The 18,446-nt window shown below is 43.7% G+C and overlaps 1 protein-coding gene across 3 annotated transcripts in view; it reads left to right on the top strand.

Annotated features, from left to right (window-relative positions):
* The window catches only part of DAAM1 (dishevelled associated activator of morphogenesis 1), a 323,492-nt gene that overhangs the window by 75,600 nt on the left and 229,446 nt on the right, over positions 1-18,446 (top strand). Inside the window, exon 1 of one of the 3 annotated variants that reach the window (XM_029598201.1) lies at positions 2,585-2,890. The exons of the other annotated variants lie outside the window; for them this stretch is intronic. The gene's annotated coding sequence lies outside the window, so the exon portion shown is untranslated. Of the gene's footprint in view, positions 1-2,584; positions 2,891-18,446 lie in introns of those variants that run through there. 3 annotated transcript variants of the gene reach the window in all.

Below are 18,446 nucleotides of genomic sequence, written 5' to 3'. Positions count from 1 at the left end.
TGTGGCCCCGGTTTAAGGACTCTCATTAATGGCTGGGCTTACTGGAGAAGAGGGCTAAAAAAATAGTGTGTGTGTGTGTGGGGAACAGGGAACACCAGGAGTGAGAAAAGGCAGATAGTACTAGTTCAGCAGAGATGAGGAAGCTGTTTGTTCCTATTTTGAGGTTGCATTACACAGATTTCACAGAGGGCAGCCTCATTGGATTCTAAGCACAGCACTTTATTTTCCTTTACTCAGTTACAGAAGAAAAAAAATTCCTCCGCTCCCTCCGGCCTTCCCTGAAATACAGGCTGTCCTGGCAATGAGGGTCTTATTTGGAGACCTGAGCAAAAACTTCATCTCAAATGAAATCACCACTAAATTTTTAAATTTCTATAGTCATAGAGATATCACTTAGAATGAAGAAAGTCTTCAGAGAACAGAGTGATTATAAAAAGAAAAAGTGGGTGTGTCCTATTGTAGATATAAGAAAAGTAGTCCACCCTAGCAGACCAATTTTCAAATTTAAGTCGAAATGTCCAGTAAAGGTGTATACTATCTCAAGTTAACCTGTGCCTGATGAAAATGATTACTAAATTTAAGAATAAGGAATTTTCGTAGGAGCTAAACCTGCCATTGCACTGCAGTACAGCTTGCTGAGGGCCAGGCCCTGGCTGCAGCTTTCCTTCTGCATGGTTGGGTTTGCAGTTCAAACTTTTTTAGATGGTGGCAAAAGAATACTTTTTCTTCAACATATTATGACAGAATAGGCTTTTTGGACAAGGGCATGAACAGATTGATCAACTTGAAAGGGGAGGGGGACACCTTGAGTGGAGGACTTAGCTCCAGGGCCAACACAGTACTAACTGTAGTCAATACAATATGAATTAGAGCCGTAAGAGTGTGTAGAGAGAAAGGTGTGTTTGTTTGTTTTTTTTAAGGGGGATTTGCCTCCCACCTTTGGAAGCGTTTGCTTTAAATGAAATTAAAGTGGAGATTTCAAGACTGTAGGTGGAGGGGATTACATTGTATTAAACAATGTAGCAAATGCCTAGGCTAAAACTGTAAAAGGCATTTGCTTCCCCACCCCCATGTCATATGCTCTGCTTCTCATTTTCAGGCCGATATACAGTAAGGAGCGGTAGGAGAAGGTGCATTAGTGCCGGGCGCACCCGCGTTTGCCGCACGCACAGTCCGGATCACCTACCGCTCGATTCTGTATTAAAATTGCATGCAAATACTAGCCGCATCCAATGCGCGTCCATGAAGCGCAATCCATTTTACTGTATAGGCGCTTATACAGCACAACAGGCCAGGTCATTCTCCCCCGTGACCTGAGCGCCCGGCTGGACATCTGAGGTCACGGCATGCACACATTACCTTTTAGAGAATAGGGAGCCATGGGGAGCGCCCGATCCGCCCTGGGCTGCCGAAGCCGCCGTCGCCGCCTGCCCCTGGGAGGAGGGGAGAGAGGGCTGGGGCTGCTCCGGAGCTGTCAGCGCGGGAGATGGACGTGGCCAGGGCAGGTGAGCGGGGGCTGGCAGAAAGTTTGGAGGGAGTTAGGGGGGGCAGTCAGGGGGTGGCTGGGGCTCAGGGGGAGAATGGCCTGGCCTGTTGAGAGGGAGTCCTGGAGGGGGAGGAGTTAGGGGGTCAGTCAGCCCCTGGGGCTGCTCAGGAGCTGTCAGCGTGGGAGATCTGCATCCATGGAAGCGGCCAGGGCAGGTGAGCCGGGGCTGGTGGAAAATTTGCTTGGTCTTGTCCCGGGGAGTTAGGGGGTCAGGCAGTGAAGCGGGGCTGGCTGGGGCTGCTCCGTGGCCCGTGAAATTTCATCTCGGCTTGCCTGACGCTCCACACTAACGTAGGGGTAGGCGGTAAATTAGCAGGTTAAACGCGTGGCAAAACTGCAGGTTTAAAAAGCGATAATCGGTCCGCGCGTTACTGTATGGGAGGGAATAGCTAATCCGATAGTTTACATCTCATATACATGCCGCGGGCGGAAGGGGTTACTTGTTGATTTAAAGAGGCGGTAAGGATGGGTTAAACGGGATATTGAATCGCGGGTTGGACTAAGGCCGCCAAATTGTGAGTAGAAAGTGGGTTAGGAGCAGGGTAACTGCGGCCGCACTTTACTGTATTGGCCTGTTTGTAAAGCAAGAACGCTCCAAATCTTATTTAGATACTTCAGTTGGCCGCAGATTTGATTGTTCGCGGTAGCTATGCAAAGGAGAAAATGCACGCTTATGTGCATTTCATTATTATCATTAACTCGGGTGTTTGCTTTTTTTTTTTTAAGCAAAAGGATTAACCCTCCTGCTTTTGCCGCTAGTCCCAAGGCAGTCGTGTCCCCAGTTGAGTCGGGTGGTGGAGCGTTTGCTCCCCTCCCTCTCTCTCACTGAGGCAAAGTACCGAGGACGGACCTTGGACTTGATTTTCGCCGAAAGGCGGAGAGAAGCGATCCAGCGCCGTCCCTCTTTAAAAGCCAGAGCTTCACGCCCCACGTTTTACAGTCGGGGGGCGGGCCTGAGCGTGGCTCCGTCCAATCCCGGCTCCAGCTGGCGGGAGTGGGGGTGGGGCTAGCAGACAGCGCGTGCGGAGCTTAGCAGCTCTCGTTCCGTGGCCGCCGGATAAGGGACTTAAACCTCAAGCCCTTGCATCGTTTTCTTTACTTTCAGTAAAAATGACTCCTACGATCTAGCGGGGCTGGGGGGAGAGAGAGAGAGCGCCAGGTCTTTTCTGAAATCTGGGGGGCTGGTGCTATGGGCACGTATATTTCGTGGAAGAAGGTGGTACACGGTGAGGTGTCTTGTCAGCGTATCGCTGGGCTTTCCTCGCCTCACCTTTGCTCATTATTAAATACTGTGAACTATTCCGAGGAGATGAAAAACCCGAAAGTGCAGGCTCCGGGAGAGAGGTACGTAAGTGAATGTGTAACACAGGCTTACGTTTCTTTTGCAGTTCGGGGATTTTTTTTGCCGTGTTTTTTTTAAGTTCTCAGCCCTCTCTCTTCTCAGTGCTTCATTTGTGCAAATGCAGGCGCGCTTTTGTGCGCGTAAGAAGCGATTGTTTTTCACTTCATCTCTTTTTGTTTTGGAAGCGGAGCCTTGGCCGTTCTGCGTGACGCGATACCGGCCTATTACCTTTTTTTTTTTTTTTTTTACTATCCGAGCAGATCGGTGCACGGCGTCCCAGTCAGAAAACCTCACCCCCTGCAAACGCCGACTCTGAGGGCTGTGCAACTGGCATTTGATGGGAAGGCGGCCGTAGCCCATTGCGGCTCATCGCACTACAACAAATCTCCCCCGCGCGGTGACGTAAAACTCTCACCCGTGCGCGCGCGTCCGCTTTTGAAGGTCAATAAAGGAATAGCCAATGACCTTTCTTTTTCAGCATATCCTCGTGCTGGCGGCAGATGGGAGGTTAATGAACTGTTAATACATTTTAACCTGATGCACCTCACGTGGAGCAGACGTACACGATGTGAAATTATTCTTACGATTCCTTAAATGCTGATCATTTCGCGAGCCTGATTTAAACGCCACTGAACAGCCGCGATGCTTGTTGCCATGGCAATGGTGGTAGCCGGCCCCGCTTTTGATGTGCAGTTAGTTAAGGTTTGGGATTTCGGGAGGGGGGACGACGACCCCATTCTGCTGTTCTCAGTGCGAGATTAATTAGGCTGTGCTGGGAAAACTCATTATTCACACCGCTCTCTTTACAATTGAACAGACTGTCCCTGGGGATTAACAATAAAATGGGGAGCACCGAGATGGAAAGCCCTAGCAACCAAAGCCCTGCATTCAATAAATCAAGGTCAAAAGCGCAAAAAAATCCATTGGGGAGGGGATAGTCCCAGCCAGAGAAAAGAAAATTAAAACTGGAGCATGGATTTCTATAAATAACCTTGGTATTAGTTGAAGAAAAGCTTAATGGGGCATTACTGGAACCGTATTTTTTTTTTTTTTAAAGTGAACACAAGCAATATCTTTCCAAACATGCCAAGATATATTTAGATGAACTGTAAATATTATTTAATAATATTTAGGCATCTGCTTTGGACCAGAGAAGCTATTCTTGAAATGTATTGTAGTAGAAACCATCGGGTTGTTTACTACTAAAAGAAAAAACAAACAAACTTGCGTAAGCAGCAGGCTGGGTGGATGAGATGCTCAGGCTTAGTCATCGAATTAACTTTGTCTTCTGTTAGGAAAACCTGTCTGGCACAATCAAACTAGCCAGTGGCGTGGAGTCTGCCATAGGGCAGAGCTAGGTTCCGCTCCTGAGCCTGGCTCCTCCTGCTTAGGCCAGCCTGGGATAGGGATTCTGCAGAAGTAGCACTCATAGCCCCACGGGAGATGGTGGGGAGAAGTCCCAAGAAATCATTCAAGAACAGCATTTGCTGACCAGAGCAGGGGAGAGGGAGACACAGATAGCAGCTGCCCCCCCCCCCCCCCCCCCCCGCCAAAGATTTTTGCTCGATGGCTGTTCTGCCTGGAAAGGGGATTTAAAATTGGGGCAAAGGCAGGCTCATGGTGTAGGGCTAGGAGGAAACTGGGTAAAAAAAAATTGGCTAGGGAAGCAATTTGTTGTGTATGGCTGCACTCCTGGAAAGTGATAGGATGCAGTGTGTGGGGTCTACATTTGATTCCTTCAAACTTCGCTTTTTTTGGTGACTGAGCATGGAGATGTCTTTGTCAGTTAATGGAAGCATTCTTCTACAGTAATACAACGTGGAGCAGATTTTATTCTTCTTCTGCTGTGTGATTTACAATGAAATGTGGTGATGAGATTTTTGGTGGCAATTGAGTGTGTGAAAATTGCTGACAGACATTTGGGGGGCTCAAATTTGATGAGAACATGCATTGAGTTCAGGAGACAGTGGAAAAAGTAGCGCAGTTTTTGGTTAGAAGAGAGGTAGCCTCTCTCGCCAGGCAGTTCTGCATTAGGAGCATTTTTTAAAAGACAATTGAACTAGTAGTAAAAACAAAATCATTAAGCACCATTCTTCCATCCCCACCTTTGTTCTGATGCTGATTTGTTTTTCTTTGAGTACATTTTAGTTTTCTGAAAGCTTTTATATTTAAACATGCCCACCATTATGAATCTTAATAAACTGGTCTGCAACCATGCTTACAAAGAATGAATATAGCATGAACAGGGCAAATAGATCCTTTTTTATTTCAAAGAATATAGCACAAGAAATGTAATTTTTATTAGGATGACTATATTAGATGCACGACAAGTGTGGTGGTTGGGGGCAAGCTTGAACCAGTTTGAATTTTGCCCTGTTTCCATGCAGGGAGATTTAGTTCTTTTCTTTTTCTCAGTTGGAAAATGAGAACTACAACTCCCTGCATGCAGTTGGGCAAATCCAGGTCTGGCACAGCTTTGTCCCTCATGATATGGCACTGTATGGGCACCCTACTTGGGAATAACCCTGACAGTGCATTAATGAGCTGGTTTCCTCAGGTGGAATCTTTTGGATTAACCTAGTACACAGAAGTTCTAGTGAAGATACTTTGAGCTGTCATATAGCCAAATATAAAGCATTAATGTTAATTTACAATTTTCAGTATGGGTGTTGACTACTGGCAGTGTCAAAATAATTTTGCAAGGCAGCATTTTTTTTATCTTCGTTCCCCTTTCTTGTTTGTTTTGCTGTTGCCCCCACTGCCTTTTCAGTAGTAGATTCTCAAGAGTATGCGGACACAGGCCATGACTTGTCCAGGTGGAAATTACAGTAGGATTTGCTTGAAGAAAACATTTGTAATCTGGCTTTCTAGGTTTCCAATATCTGTGTTAGTCAGACATGTGAGCTGAACCTGCAAACATTTGTGTTTTTTTTTTTCTTCTCCCCCTTTTTCCGGATGTTGGCAGGAATGGGTTTTTATGAATCCCCACTGGGCTTAATTGGGGATTCATAAAAACCCATTGAAGAAATCATTGACTTTATGAGCATAGTTCCCCTCTTCACTGTTTGCTTGAGCAGCATAAACTGAAGGATATCGTTGACCTATAGGGAAATAATTGACTGAGCACGTTTTTCTTACTTGCATTGGATCCATTGGTATTTGTGCTTCCTACCTCATTTGTGTGGAGACCTGGGGAATTTTCTCCTCCTGCGTGCTTTCCATCAGTAGAACATGCTCAAGTGCAATTGGGGGGTTTTTTTCTCCATGATTTCCCTGAATTTTAACCTTCCTTTTTTTTTTCTGGTGTTTTTATCCAATATTTGGTTGAAAGTTGATTTCTTAATGTTAGTAGTAGCTGCTTTGAAGCCTTCCTTGCCTTTTCTGATGAAGAGAGATGAGTCTTTTGGCAAAGAAGAACTTTTAGCAAATTCTTTATATTCTGCGTTCATGATAAGAATATTAAATATGACTTTTGGCACTTGAGAGTGAATGGGATAAAGACATGCACTTTTATTTGATTTATAATGCAGACATCAGCAGTGGTCACAATCTGTTCTGAACATTTTTTTTTTTTGTGGTGGGGTTGGAGGGGAATTATTTTTTTCCCTTGAAGTGATCAAAGAGGACCTGGTCCTGCTGCCTGTGGACAGTGTCACATATTAGCAGATTGGTTTGAACTCTGCTGCATCTTCCTGACTTCCATGAGCCTGAAGTGCCCTCTAGAGATTTGTAGAAAGTTCTGACTGGAACTGGTCAGCATGGCCACCCAGATTGTCAGTACTGTGAGGTTAGCCCAGATAACTGCTCTGCATGATGGATCGATACTGTTCAGACATGTTAAACTTTGTTTCAAGCCATTTAAAAGCTGCACTTTGGACAGTGCTTCTGTATTGACCCATGTTATGCATAACACGCTTTAATGCCTCTGATTTAAAGGCATGATGTCAAGTAAAGAGAGAGAAAAATATATTGTGAGAAGGCTTTTCCCACGTTCTCCCTCACTGTTGGAGTGGGTGGGAGGTTTAGCATTAGTGCGTTACCAGGCTTCCAGAGATAAAACAGTTTTCTAATTCTGTGTCACTCAAATGTAGGGGTGGCTCAGACATTCAGTTAGACAGATGCAGTAGTCATAAGACATGTAGCATAGTAAATATTTGTATTTTTAGTCTCTGATTTTTCATATAAAATTTTAAATTAATTTGGTATACCAAGTTGGCCATATAGCTCCATGTGAAGGGGGACAGGGTAAGCCATTCCTGGTTGTGCTTCCATTGCATGCAAGATGTAGTTATGATTTCCTAATTGATTTCTCATTAACACACACCTCTCCCCCCCCCCCCTTTCCAGCAATAATTGAGGATTATACATCTATCAGCATGCAGTGGGGTGAAACCTGGGACTGGCTCAGCCTTTTCCCTTCACAGGGAGCTGTATAGTCACGCTAAGCATAACCAATTTTCTTTTGGTTTGTATATGCAATGGAAATTGGAGATTTAAAGGACAATAAGCCCAGATGCAGGTTTAAATATTTAATATATACTGCAGTAATTATTTATGGTGCATGTAAGTGAAATGAGAGGCAGAAAATGTATTCTACATTGTAGTTAAATCACCTGTTGTTAGATATGTTTCAGGGAGACCTGACTAAAGAGCATACTTACTATTTCAACGCTTGCCTGCTGTAAGGCAGTTGAAAAAGGCTATGAAGGTAATATAATAATCTTATAAGGTATGTTTAGTAAATGAAACAGTACTTGTGCTGAAAATGTAAGTCATAGATGCTGGGGAGACAGTCTTCATGAATTCTAACTTTGAAACAATCTCTAGTAGATGTGTGTATTCATCTGTCTGTCTCTCTCTATATCCATTTTCCAAATGTTCACCTCTTGTTGCATTCCAGGCTATAAGGCAACAAAAACAGTATTTGTTCTATGTATTCATACATCCTGCCCCCACACTGCTAAGTGAAAAATATATTCCAGAATTCCTTAGAGAATGAAGTAGAAATGAAAACATGGAATAGCTTGCTTGGATAAATGTTCACCTCATTGCTCCTTGTACTTCTGTAACAATCCTAAACACTTGAAGTTCCAATGCAACCAATCGCCTTCAAAAGCAGTTGCCCCCATCCCCCCCCCTATATTAAATTGTGCTAATTCACATGATAGGATAAATTCAGAAGTTCATGTTGGTTCTCTGTGCAGGATAGTGCATTTCAAATCAAAGAGCCAAGCATGAGCACCAAGGAACTGTCAAAAGAAATCCAGGGCAAAGTTGTGGAAAGGCGCAGATCTGGGGATGAGTATAAAATTTGCTAAGTTGTTGAATATCCCTTGGAGCACAGTCAAGATGATGATTAAGAAGTGGAAGGTGTATGGCATCCTGAAGACCCTGCCTAGATCAGGCCATCCCTCCAAATTGGATGACAAAGCATAGAGGAGACTGAACATGGAAGCAACAAGAGGCCAATGGAAACTTCAAAAGAGCTATAGGCTTCCATGACCAAGGCTGGTCAAAGTTTGCATGTAGAATTATCCCGGGCATGCCATAAATCTGACTTATATGGTAGGGTGGCAAGAAAAAAGCCACTATTCAAAGTCCACTTTGGATCCCATTTGTAGTATGACAAGAAACATTTGGGGGGGGGGGATACTGTAGTCATGTGGTGAGAAAACTTTGTCTGATGAAACTAAAATAGAACATTTTGGCCTTTAATGTAGAGCGTTACATTTAGTGCACACCAGCATAGCACATCACCCAGAGAACACAATGCCTACTGTGGAGCACAGTGATGGCAGCATCATGTTATGGGTAGTTTCTCATCAGCAGGGTCTGAGGCGCTTGCCAGGATAGAAGGGGCAATAAATAGAAAAGTCCTTCCAGGAAAGCTGAAACTGAGATGGAAGTTCATCTTTTAGTATGACAGTCACCCAGAGTGTGCAGCCGAAGCTACTCAAGAACCCCAGCCTCCATCCACTTGAAACTCTGTGGCATGACTTGGCCTCTCCCCGAGAATCTTGACAGAAGTTGAACAGTTTTGTAAAGAAGAATGGTCTAATACTGACACATCTAGGAGGGCAAAGTTGGTGGAGACCTAACCGAACAAACTCAGTTGTAATTGCTGTATTGACTTGGTGGAGGAAGGAGGCACAGGACGCGGAATCCAATTGGATTATTTTTTTTTAGTACATATGATTTGCCCCCCAATAAAAGATTTTCTGTCCATGAGAGGTGTGGCATATGATGTGTTGATGAGTGGAAATAACATCATTCAAATGCATACAAGTCTGGCACACCGACACAACACAATGTGAAAAATGTTCAAGGGGGTGTAGACTTTCTATTGCCACTGCATCCCTGTGCATACTTACTGCATAGGAAGTGATTACATTGTAATGTGTTTGCTTTTGACAAACCTTGAAGAAACACTGAGCCATTATAATCCCAGAATGAAAAACTGTTTGTATGCTACATGCTTACGGTTAATTTACATGTTGATGATGATCTTTAATCCTCCTGAGTGAAAATTTTAAAACATTGGGTGGGATGTGTGATTACAGAACCTATTCTTGCTCATTGGGCTTTATTCATTCATCTCCCACACATTGTTTTGGCTGTGCATGACGAGCAATTCTTTTTTTTTTTTAAGCCAGCTGGCTAGAAATCTGTATCAAATACATGATATCAGAGGAGATTAAAAAGATAATGCAACAGCAGGCTTGCTTTCAATTTATGAAAATGTGTAAGTTATTAATTAGAAGACAAAAATGTAATACATCTACTTTGTCAGCACTTCACATCAAGATTCTCTCTTTTTAGCGACAGCCTTGGGAACTGCCTATGCGGGCAGAATGCCGCCAGGTCAGTTCTGAAAATAACATGCAGATGAGGTCACTAGTACAGTGACAGAGAGGAGAGACCGTCCCGAGTTCACTCTGAACATCTCTTTTTAATATGGCTGGTTGAACATTTCTTGTGCAGGAGAGCCAATTTAATTTTTTGGTAGCGTTTCCTTAGCTTCTTTAACATGTACCCGGTACATAGGACGGATAGTCACTCACTATAGGACCTGTATTGCTCACCACCAAGCCTTAAAAATAATGGTTGAATCTAGTTGTGGGCATCCACGGGATACATTCATAAACTTCATGTGTTGAACGTGCACCACTGCAGTGCTTTCTATCAACAAACCCCCTTGCAACTAGATAAAGCTGTTCTAGTGTGGAGAGAGTTAGATTTTTCCCATAGGCTCATAGCAATATTCCAGAAGTGGGAGGTTCCAAGGGAGGAGTGACAGGTTCATTCCATAAAGGGTGGCTCGGGGGATGGCAGGAGTTCCTTGAAGGTCCCCGTCCCGTCCCCCCCCCCCCCCCCCAGAAGCTGGTGAAAGGCATTCAGGGGCTGTGGCTGTTGCTGAACTGTGTGACAGGAGAGGGTGGTTTTCCTCTTTTATTATTATTTATTTCTGAAGTGGAAGAGGATTCCGGGGTGGGGGTGGGGCGGGATCCTGCGGTTCAGATCCAAGAAGGGCTCCTGTTTTCCATGGGTGAAAGGAGGAGGGAAAGGCCTTGTTAAGGAGCTGGGACCACTTGGCAGGTAGAGTGGGGTTCCTGTGTGGGAGAAAAGGATTTTCCTCCAGGAGAAGACGCCTTTGAGAGAACTAGGAGAGATCCCAGAATCCCTGCCCCAGAAATCAAGTGGTTTGGGGATTGGCCTTTTGGCTTTTGGGACTGCCTGGATGTATTATTGGATGCAGGCTGTTTTTATGTTTTTGTACATGTTGGACTTATTTTTAAGCAAACTCTTTTTTTTTTAGTGTGGAACACACTTGGGGTAGCCTAGTTTTGGTCTGTGTGTGATCCCCTGGACTTTACAGGTCAATCGTGTTATGCAGATGCTACCCCGAGTGACAAACAGCAATCTCTGAAGTTGACCTCCTTGCCCAAAGAAGGGGAATGGAGGCTGGTGGTGGTGATTTATATTAGGAAGGGATTATAAAGTAAACCAGCTGACCCCCATAAAACATTTGCAGGGCAATGATGCCAATACCCCTGTCCTGGCTCAACCTGTGAACTCTTCCTCTTTTTTTTTTTTCCTTCGCCTACTCAATAAGCTCTGGCATCTCCTCTCCTCCAGCTCAGCTGTCCCTCTGCCTCCCTCCGGTGCAGTGGCTCTGCACAGTATGTGCATTTGACTGCAAATGGCGCCCCTTTGCTACCAGATCCACAGCAATAGGTTTCTGGCAAACAGATGCCACGGACAGCCTAAGCATATTATATATCTAGAAGGAATACGCTCAAATTTTGAAAGGAGAGTGAAAGCGATAAGCAGACAGAAATCTATTGAAGAGGAAAATGATGCATATAATTAGTTTGTCTAGTAAACATTGTTGTTAATATTTTTCTAGTTTTCAGCATAGGAAACCCAAAGGCTTGATTTCTGTACTTGTCACTACAATTTCTCCTTTTGAAATACAGCTTCATCGGCTGAATTCCTACGGCTCTAGTGATGGGCAGATATAACCAAGCATAGGTCTGGAATGCTAGACTCTATAATTTCCCAAATCTCCCCTCCCTAATATGCCTCCTGACTTGACACAACTGGGGATGATTCACTGCCTGATTTCACATTCTTCTCTGTAAAAGAAGTTAGCAAAGCCGGGGATACAGCAGAATGACTGAACCTTTGATTTTAAAGGGTTATTGGTCTTTGGAGTGGAAGTAGGCAGGGAAACTGGTTTTTTTTTTTTGCTACCTTGTGCCTTCACCCCAGTGCTGTGCACTAGATCTCTAACAGAGACACACAATGCTAAGAGCAAAATACTAATTAGTGAATGTACTCTGTCTCAGAGCGCTTTATTTCTCATAAGAAAACCCATGAGGAAGTCACTTGGAGATCTGTTCTTCCGAATTATGGGATCCTTGGGGCATTCCAGACAGGAGAAATGAAAATATTTTGGGGTATGTAAATTATATTTTCTTGCGGAAGAAGTACTCCCCCCCCCCCCTTGCAGTGATAGGTTTCAGAATATGCCTTTTGGAGTCTGGATTAACCTCCACACTCTGTAGTGTGTAGTATTTGGTCAAGTTAATTAATGAAGCAGATAAAATGCGATCAACCAACCTTTGTTTGCCCTTTCCCCACCAGTCTCCTCTATACTTTGGAGGGATGGCCCGATCTAGGCAGGGTCTTCAGGATGCCTTACACCTTCCACTTCTTAATCATCATCTTGACTGTGCTCCAAGGGATATTCAACAACTTAGCAAATTTTATACTCATCCCCAGATCTGCGCATTTCCACAACTTTGCCCCGATTTCTTTTGACAGTTCCTTGGTGCTCGTGCTTGGGTCTTTGATTTGAAATGCACTATCCTGCAGAGAGAACCAACATGAACGTCTGAATTTATCCTATCATGTGAATTAGCACAATTTAATATGGGGGGGGGGGGTGGGGGGGAACTGCTTTTGAAGGCGATTGGTTGCATTGGAACTTCAAGTGTTTAGGATTGTTACAGAAGTACAAGGAGCAATGAGGTGAACATTTATCCAAGCAAGCTATTTCAGGTTTTCATTTCTACTTCATTTTCTAAGGAATTCTGGAATATATTTTTCACTTAGCAGTGTGGGGGCAGGATGACTATACAGAGAAACTTGTTGAGAAAAAGACACTATTGATCATAGTGATATCTACTAGGCTGCTGCTATTACATAATTTCACTTACACACAGTCTCAGGCCGATACAGTACAGTGGCGCGCACTGTTAGCCCAGGTTTGGACACGCATTTTCGACGCGCTAGCTTTACCCCTTATACAGTAAGGGGTAATAGCGCGTCAAACACACGTCCAACACCCCCCCCCCCCCACCCCCGAAACTAATAGCGCCCGCAACATGCAAATGCATGTTGATGGCCCTATTAATTATTCCCGCGCGATACAGAAAGTAAAATGTGCAGCCAAGCCGCACATTTTACTTTCAGAAATTAACGCCTGCCCAAAGGCTGGTGTTAATTTCTGCCAGCGCCGGGGAAGTGTACAGAAGAGCAGAAAAAACTGCTTTTCTGTACACCCTCCGACTTAATATCATAGCGATATTAAGTCGGAGCCCCCAAAAGTAAAAAAAATTAAAACTTGGCCCGCGGGTCGGAAGATGGACACTCAATTATGCCGGCGTCCATTTTCCGAACCCATGGCTGTCAGCGGGTTTGAGAACCAGCGTCGGCTGTCCAACCCGCTGACAGCCGCTGCTCCTGTCAAAAAGGCGCTAGGGACGCGCTAGTGTCCCTAGGGCCTCCTTTTACCGTGGGCCCAAATTGCATAGGCTACCCTCCTGAATCGCGCGCCGGGAGAGCGGGCGCTCGCCAGCTCTCCGCGCATTTTTCTGAATCGGCCTGTGTTGGTAAAAAACTTGGTGTACCCACATATGGGCCTACTCATACCTGGTACCTTTTTATTGAAACATGATCTTTGGCACAGGTTTCACTACAGGTAAGCTTTCATAGGTGTCCTTGGAGTAAATGAACATATAGTTTCTGATACTTGTTATTAAATGTCTTCTATACAGCAAGATCAAAAGTGTGGTGATTTGCTAGGCCAGCCAGGCCCTGACTTGCAATTGCTGAGGTAGACAAAATACAGTTAGGTTTGTTTTATCTTTCCTGCATTATAACATTTTTCATTCTAGCAAGAGCAGTTGGAAGGAAGGGGCACGGTAATTTAATTAAAACAGTCCCCTGATGGGTCACATGGGAAAAGGGTAAGCCAGTTTCTCCTGGCAGCAATTCAAGAGCAATCTAAGCGAGAGACTGAGCACTTTGACTTCCTTTTGTGGCACAGAATATGTCGCAACTGACAAGGGATCGAAGGGAGCCAGGTACCGATCAGTTAGACAACTCGTTGCTTAGCCATAGCCGGCGGGCAAGCTGCATCGAAAGAAGTGTTCCTTTCCCGTGCTTCGGCCGAACACGAGTTGAATGGTTTCCAGGGTTCAGGGCCAGCGAGGCGTCAATAAACATTGTTCGTTTGGCGGCTGCTGCTAACATTTTCCTCTGAGGCATGTGTCTCGCTTCTTTCCTTCCCTCCCTTTGCCGAAGGTCTCTCTCCCTCTGTAGTGCTTCCGCACTTCCTCTGTACTTTCCTTGTTCCACGATCCTTTCCCGCCTTGTGTGCTCGTGCCGCACTGGGGCGTGCTTTTCCTGCTCTGCAGCCCGGAACTCCATAGTGACTTGCTGAGCTTCATTGCTCGCTTTGAAAGAGCTGACAGGAAATTTGATCTCCTTCTGCTCCCTGGTTTTTCTCGATGGGCTTGGTCAAGTGAGTCAGCACACTTAAGTAAGGATGGTCTAATCCGAAAAGTAGAGACTTTGGGTTACTATTAACTTAATTTCTGCGTCGTGCATTCTGTTAGGGTGGGGGTTCCCTACTAAGCTGCTTATAACATATGTACAAAAAGCAGAACCACTAAAGAGAAACAATATAAAAATAAGGGTCACCTAATATATTTTTATAACATAGAATAACTCATATCATAACTTTGTTACTATTGACAGAATATAAATATTTAAATAAATATAAAATACATTGTGTATCAGAAGTTCTTGTGCACAGTTTTCCTTAAACTTTCTATTTATTTATTTTTACAATAGCTATAAGTTGTTACCCTGAGTGAACTGGAGCTTAAAATGCAAATTCTTTTACAGAAGAGCCAACAAGAAAATGTGAAATTCAAACGGCTAGGTCTCCTTTAATGTAAATGGGAAAAATAAAAATGCCAGTACCTCTAGAATCGTTACAATAAAAACTTTGATAAAATCAGAATTAAATTTTAGTGCAGGTTTTATTTCACATCGCACAAAAAAACAGCCCCATGGAATACAGCAAGTTAATGGCCTGCAAATAGACCAGGAGTATAAAAAAAAAAGTGTACTAAACGTGAGTAGTCTGCTAGGATTCTAGACCTTTTCTTATTACTCTGCTCCCACCTAGGGGCGGATTGGCCTATCGGGGCTTCGGGCGTGGCTTGGTGGGCCAGTTGAATGCTGCCCTTCATCATGTGACGAAATGTGACCATTTGTCTGCTATGCTGGCAAGTATAGAATGAAGGGCCCAGGGGAGCCGCTGCCAGAGCCCAGACTAGCAGGGCTGAAGAAGCAAGAGAGAGGCTGAGGCCGTCGCTGGATACCAGGCCGGCAGGGTTGAGAGAGAGAGAAAACGAGAGGCCGTGGACCACTGCCGGAGACCATTCTGGAGGGACCAAAAAGAAAATAGAGAGGCCATGGACCGTCACTGGAGACCAGGCCAGTGGGACCCAAAACGTAGTTAAAATGAAGCTGTGCCTGCCACCAGAGACCAGGCCAGCAGGCCGAAAAAGAAAGTGAAGAGAGGAACAATTGTGTGTGAGTGAGAAGGGGAGCCCGTTTCTGTGGGTGTGAAGGAGAAGAACATTTGTGCACCCTTTTTTTTTTTCTCCTGCTAGTCCACAAGAGGATGACTGGAAATCCTACTTTCCCAGGTATGGAAAGCAAGGAACTTTTTTTTTTTTTTTTTATCCTTACTAGTTTTAATTATTGGGTGTTATTTGATGTCTCCCAAACAAAAAAGAATTTTAGAACAGTATATTTTTTAAAACATTTGAGTTTTTAATTATTTGATATTCTGTTCATCAGCTGTTTATAAATATTCTTTTTAAAGTATAGTTTTGCTATCATATTTATTTTTATTTTTTTTGGTTTTAGTGTTTTATGAGGCAGAGTAGTGATCTTGTTTTTCCTACACAGTGTCTGGCTTGATGTGGTTTCCAGTTTAGTTTTTGTTTGCATGTTTCTATTTATATTTCATGGTCTCTTTAATCAGTATTTGGTGAGGGTCTGTTTTGTTCTGCCTGTGTAGGATTGAGATGAGCATACTGTTAGGATGTAGTTTCTGTGTAGGGCTCTATAGCAGCTTGGCTTGTTCTTTTCCTTATAGGAGGTGTATTGATGATTTAGGGCTTAGAGTAATATGTGCAATGTGCGCATATGGTTTTAAGTTTCAACAAGAAAAAGATACGAAGATAGCATGAGCATTATAAACATGTATCCTTAAACTGTAGCTCGACCTTAAATGTCAAACCCTAGATAAGACTGATCATGCCCTCTATCTCCTTGTTGGAATTACGGGAGGGAGGGGATCAGTTAAAACACAGCCAACTAAATCCAGTTTTCAGTAATAATCATGTCGTAATATAGTTCTGGGAAAGCTGGTCAGAAGCAGTGTTGTTAAACACCAAGACCTCATGCATTTGGGCATGGAAATGTCCTTGGAGAGGAGAGTGTCATATCCTGCAGGCTCCTGAGACACCGAGAGCAGGACTGCAGTGGTCCAGGTATAGTTCTGGAGAGCCGCGAGTCTCCTTGCTGCCTCTTGATTTAAGGAAAATACTTCTACAGGCCTGAGAGGCCCCAGTCTGCTGGCTCTGTGGCAAGGATTCTGTGTCACTCCAAAGGTGCCATTCCCTGGCTGACAGTGCTGATGTAATTTAAGTGGTTTTTGTTTTGGTTTTATTTTAAAGCTCTGTTTAATAATTACTCTGTGTATACCGATAAGGTGGTAGGGGCATATTTTAAAAGGGCTACATAGACACATTGTGGATTGCGTTGCTGGTCCGGCACTTGGTCAGAATGTTTCTGTAAGCTGGAAGTCATCCACTCCAAAGCAGGATGGGGACCTTTTGAAATCTGTTTTCATGATTCGTATGAGTTGAAATGATCTTTCTTACAAGGCTTTCCCCAGCTCATTTAGTGCTGGTCATGGATTCATATTGTAGTAATTCAAACACAGACTTGCGTGTGAGATGTTGAAACCGGCTTGCATCTTTAGATTGTTTACCCAGTGGAATGAAAGTGATGGCTTGTGCTGTCCTGAGCCCTTTGTAAGTCACTTAATAATTCCGCTCATGTTTTCTAGTTGTTTTGCTTTTGTGCATCTTAGATTCTGTGAACTGGAGAAGAAGAAACTGACATGCATATCCCACTGCAGCATATTTAGTGGTTAAAAAGTAAAAACTAAGTAAGCTTTGCAAAAGAACTGACAAGTGCATGTGTTACAATGTCAAGGTAATTATTTGTTCTTGAGAACAGTGACAAACAATTCCATTGTCAAATGAGACAATGTGATAAAGCACGCTTTGTAATTTTGTAACATTACACACATAAGTATGCCTCTGGTAAGGAGGTCATTGGCTGTAAAGCATAATTAGAAAATGTGCACATATAGAAAAGGCGACACACCCGGCTTCCTCTTGGTTGCCTGTGTTCATGATCTAGGTGGGGAGAGAGGAGTAGAATGAGAGGGTAGTGCGCACTAAATTGTAGGCAGTTGTGGACAACCCAGGGTGCAACCTTTAATGCGATGCCACTCTATTAACATTTAGGATTAGGTGCAGCAAACCTATACTCCGGTGTAAAAATAAAATGAATGACTACAGTGATAGCTGGGGGGTTTGCCCTGGAAGTATTGTTTCATCCTGTCCCTTAGAGCACAGGGCAGGATGAAAGGAAGCGCCCCATCATATGCTGTGAGTGTTCAGCTTTAGATGGAAGGACTGACCTGGAATTAAAGCGATGTGGACCTTTTTTGAAACATTACAAAGTGCAAAGGGTAAATGGGGCAAACCTGACTTTTATTTTCTCAGATATTGACCCCTCCCCCACTAAATAATGCCATCTTGATAGACACAGATAATAGCAGTAAAGAAATGCATTCTATTGGGGTATTTCAGCTGTCGTGCTGAAGACAGCTCACTAGTAGTGGTTAATATTTTACCAAGTGAAACCTACATGGCCCCATATTGCTCTAGAAAATTGATCTAAAGAAACTAAATCATAAAAGTCTTTCTGTGCATAGCTGCCCTGCTCTGTGCTAGCGAATTTTAATTTAGGTTTCTCAAATAAGGGGATGCAGGTTTAATATCCTTGAAAAGTGTAGCTTACTATAACGAGGTGCTAATGAAGCAGAAAATCTATGGTAAGTCTGGGAGCAAAGCAAAAGGGCCTGAACAGGGGAAAGCTCTATGCAAGGTGACAGGGAGGCAGACTGACAGCGAGCTGACGTGCTGAAGAGAGCAATAAGGGTACATAAGTCATGCAACACTTAAACTTTGCCCCTTTTCTTCCTTGATGAATTGAAATCTTGGGGTAGCATCTTAACACTTAGATATTTTGAATGTTTGTTTATGGTACTGCGAGAAGTGTGCCCCCAGGCCTTGCAGCAAACCTGTGCATGTCGTACCTTTCTGTGCAAGATGGATTTGAGACTGAAGAAAGACAGTTAAATGTTTAACTTTCTTCCACTGTGCTCATGCGCATCTGTACGTTTGTACACATTTGATGTTAAGAGCTAGAATGTGTCTGATTTTTTATTTATTTATTTATTTTTAATTTTTATATACCGGAATTCCTGTATACAATACAAATCAATCCGGTTTACAAGTAACGAAAAGGTTGCCCTGGTCTGGGAGGTTAGACCAGGGGTTTTTTTTTTTTTACATGGAACATTGAACAATAACAATCAGCCATTGAACC

This window comes from Rhinatrema bivittatum, chromosome 4 (assembly GCF_901001135.1).
Source record: "Rhinatrema bivittatum chromosome 4, aRhiBiv1.1, whole genome shotgun sequence".
NCBI lineage: Eukaryota > Metazoa > Chordata > Amphibia > Gymnophiona > Rhinatrematidae > Rhinatrema > Rhinatrema bivittatum.
This window is presented reverse-complemented; position numbering and strand designations above follow the sequence as displayed.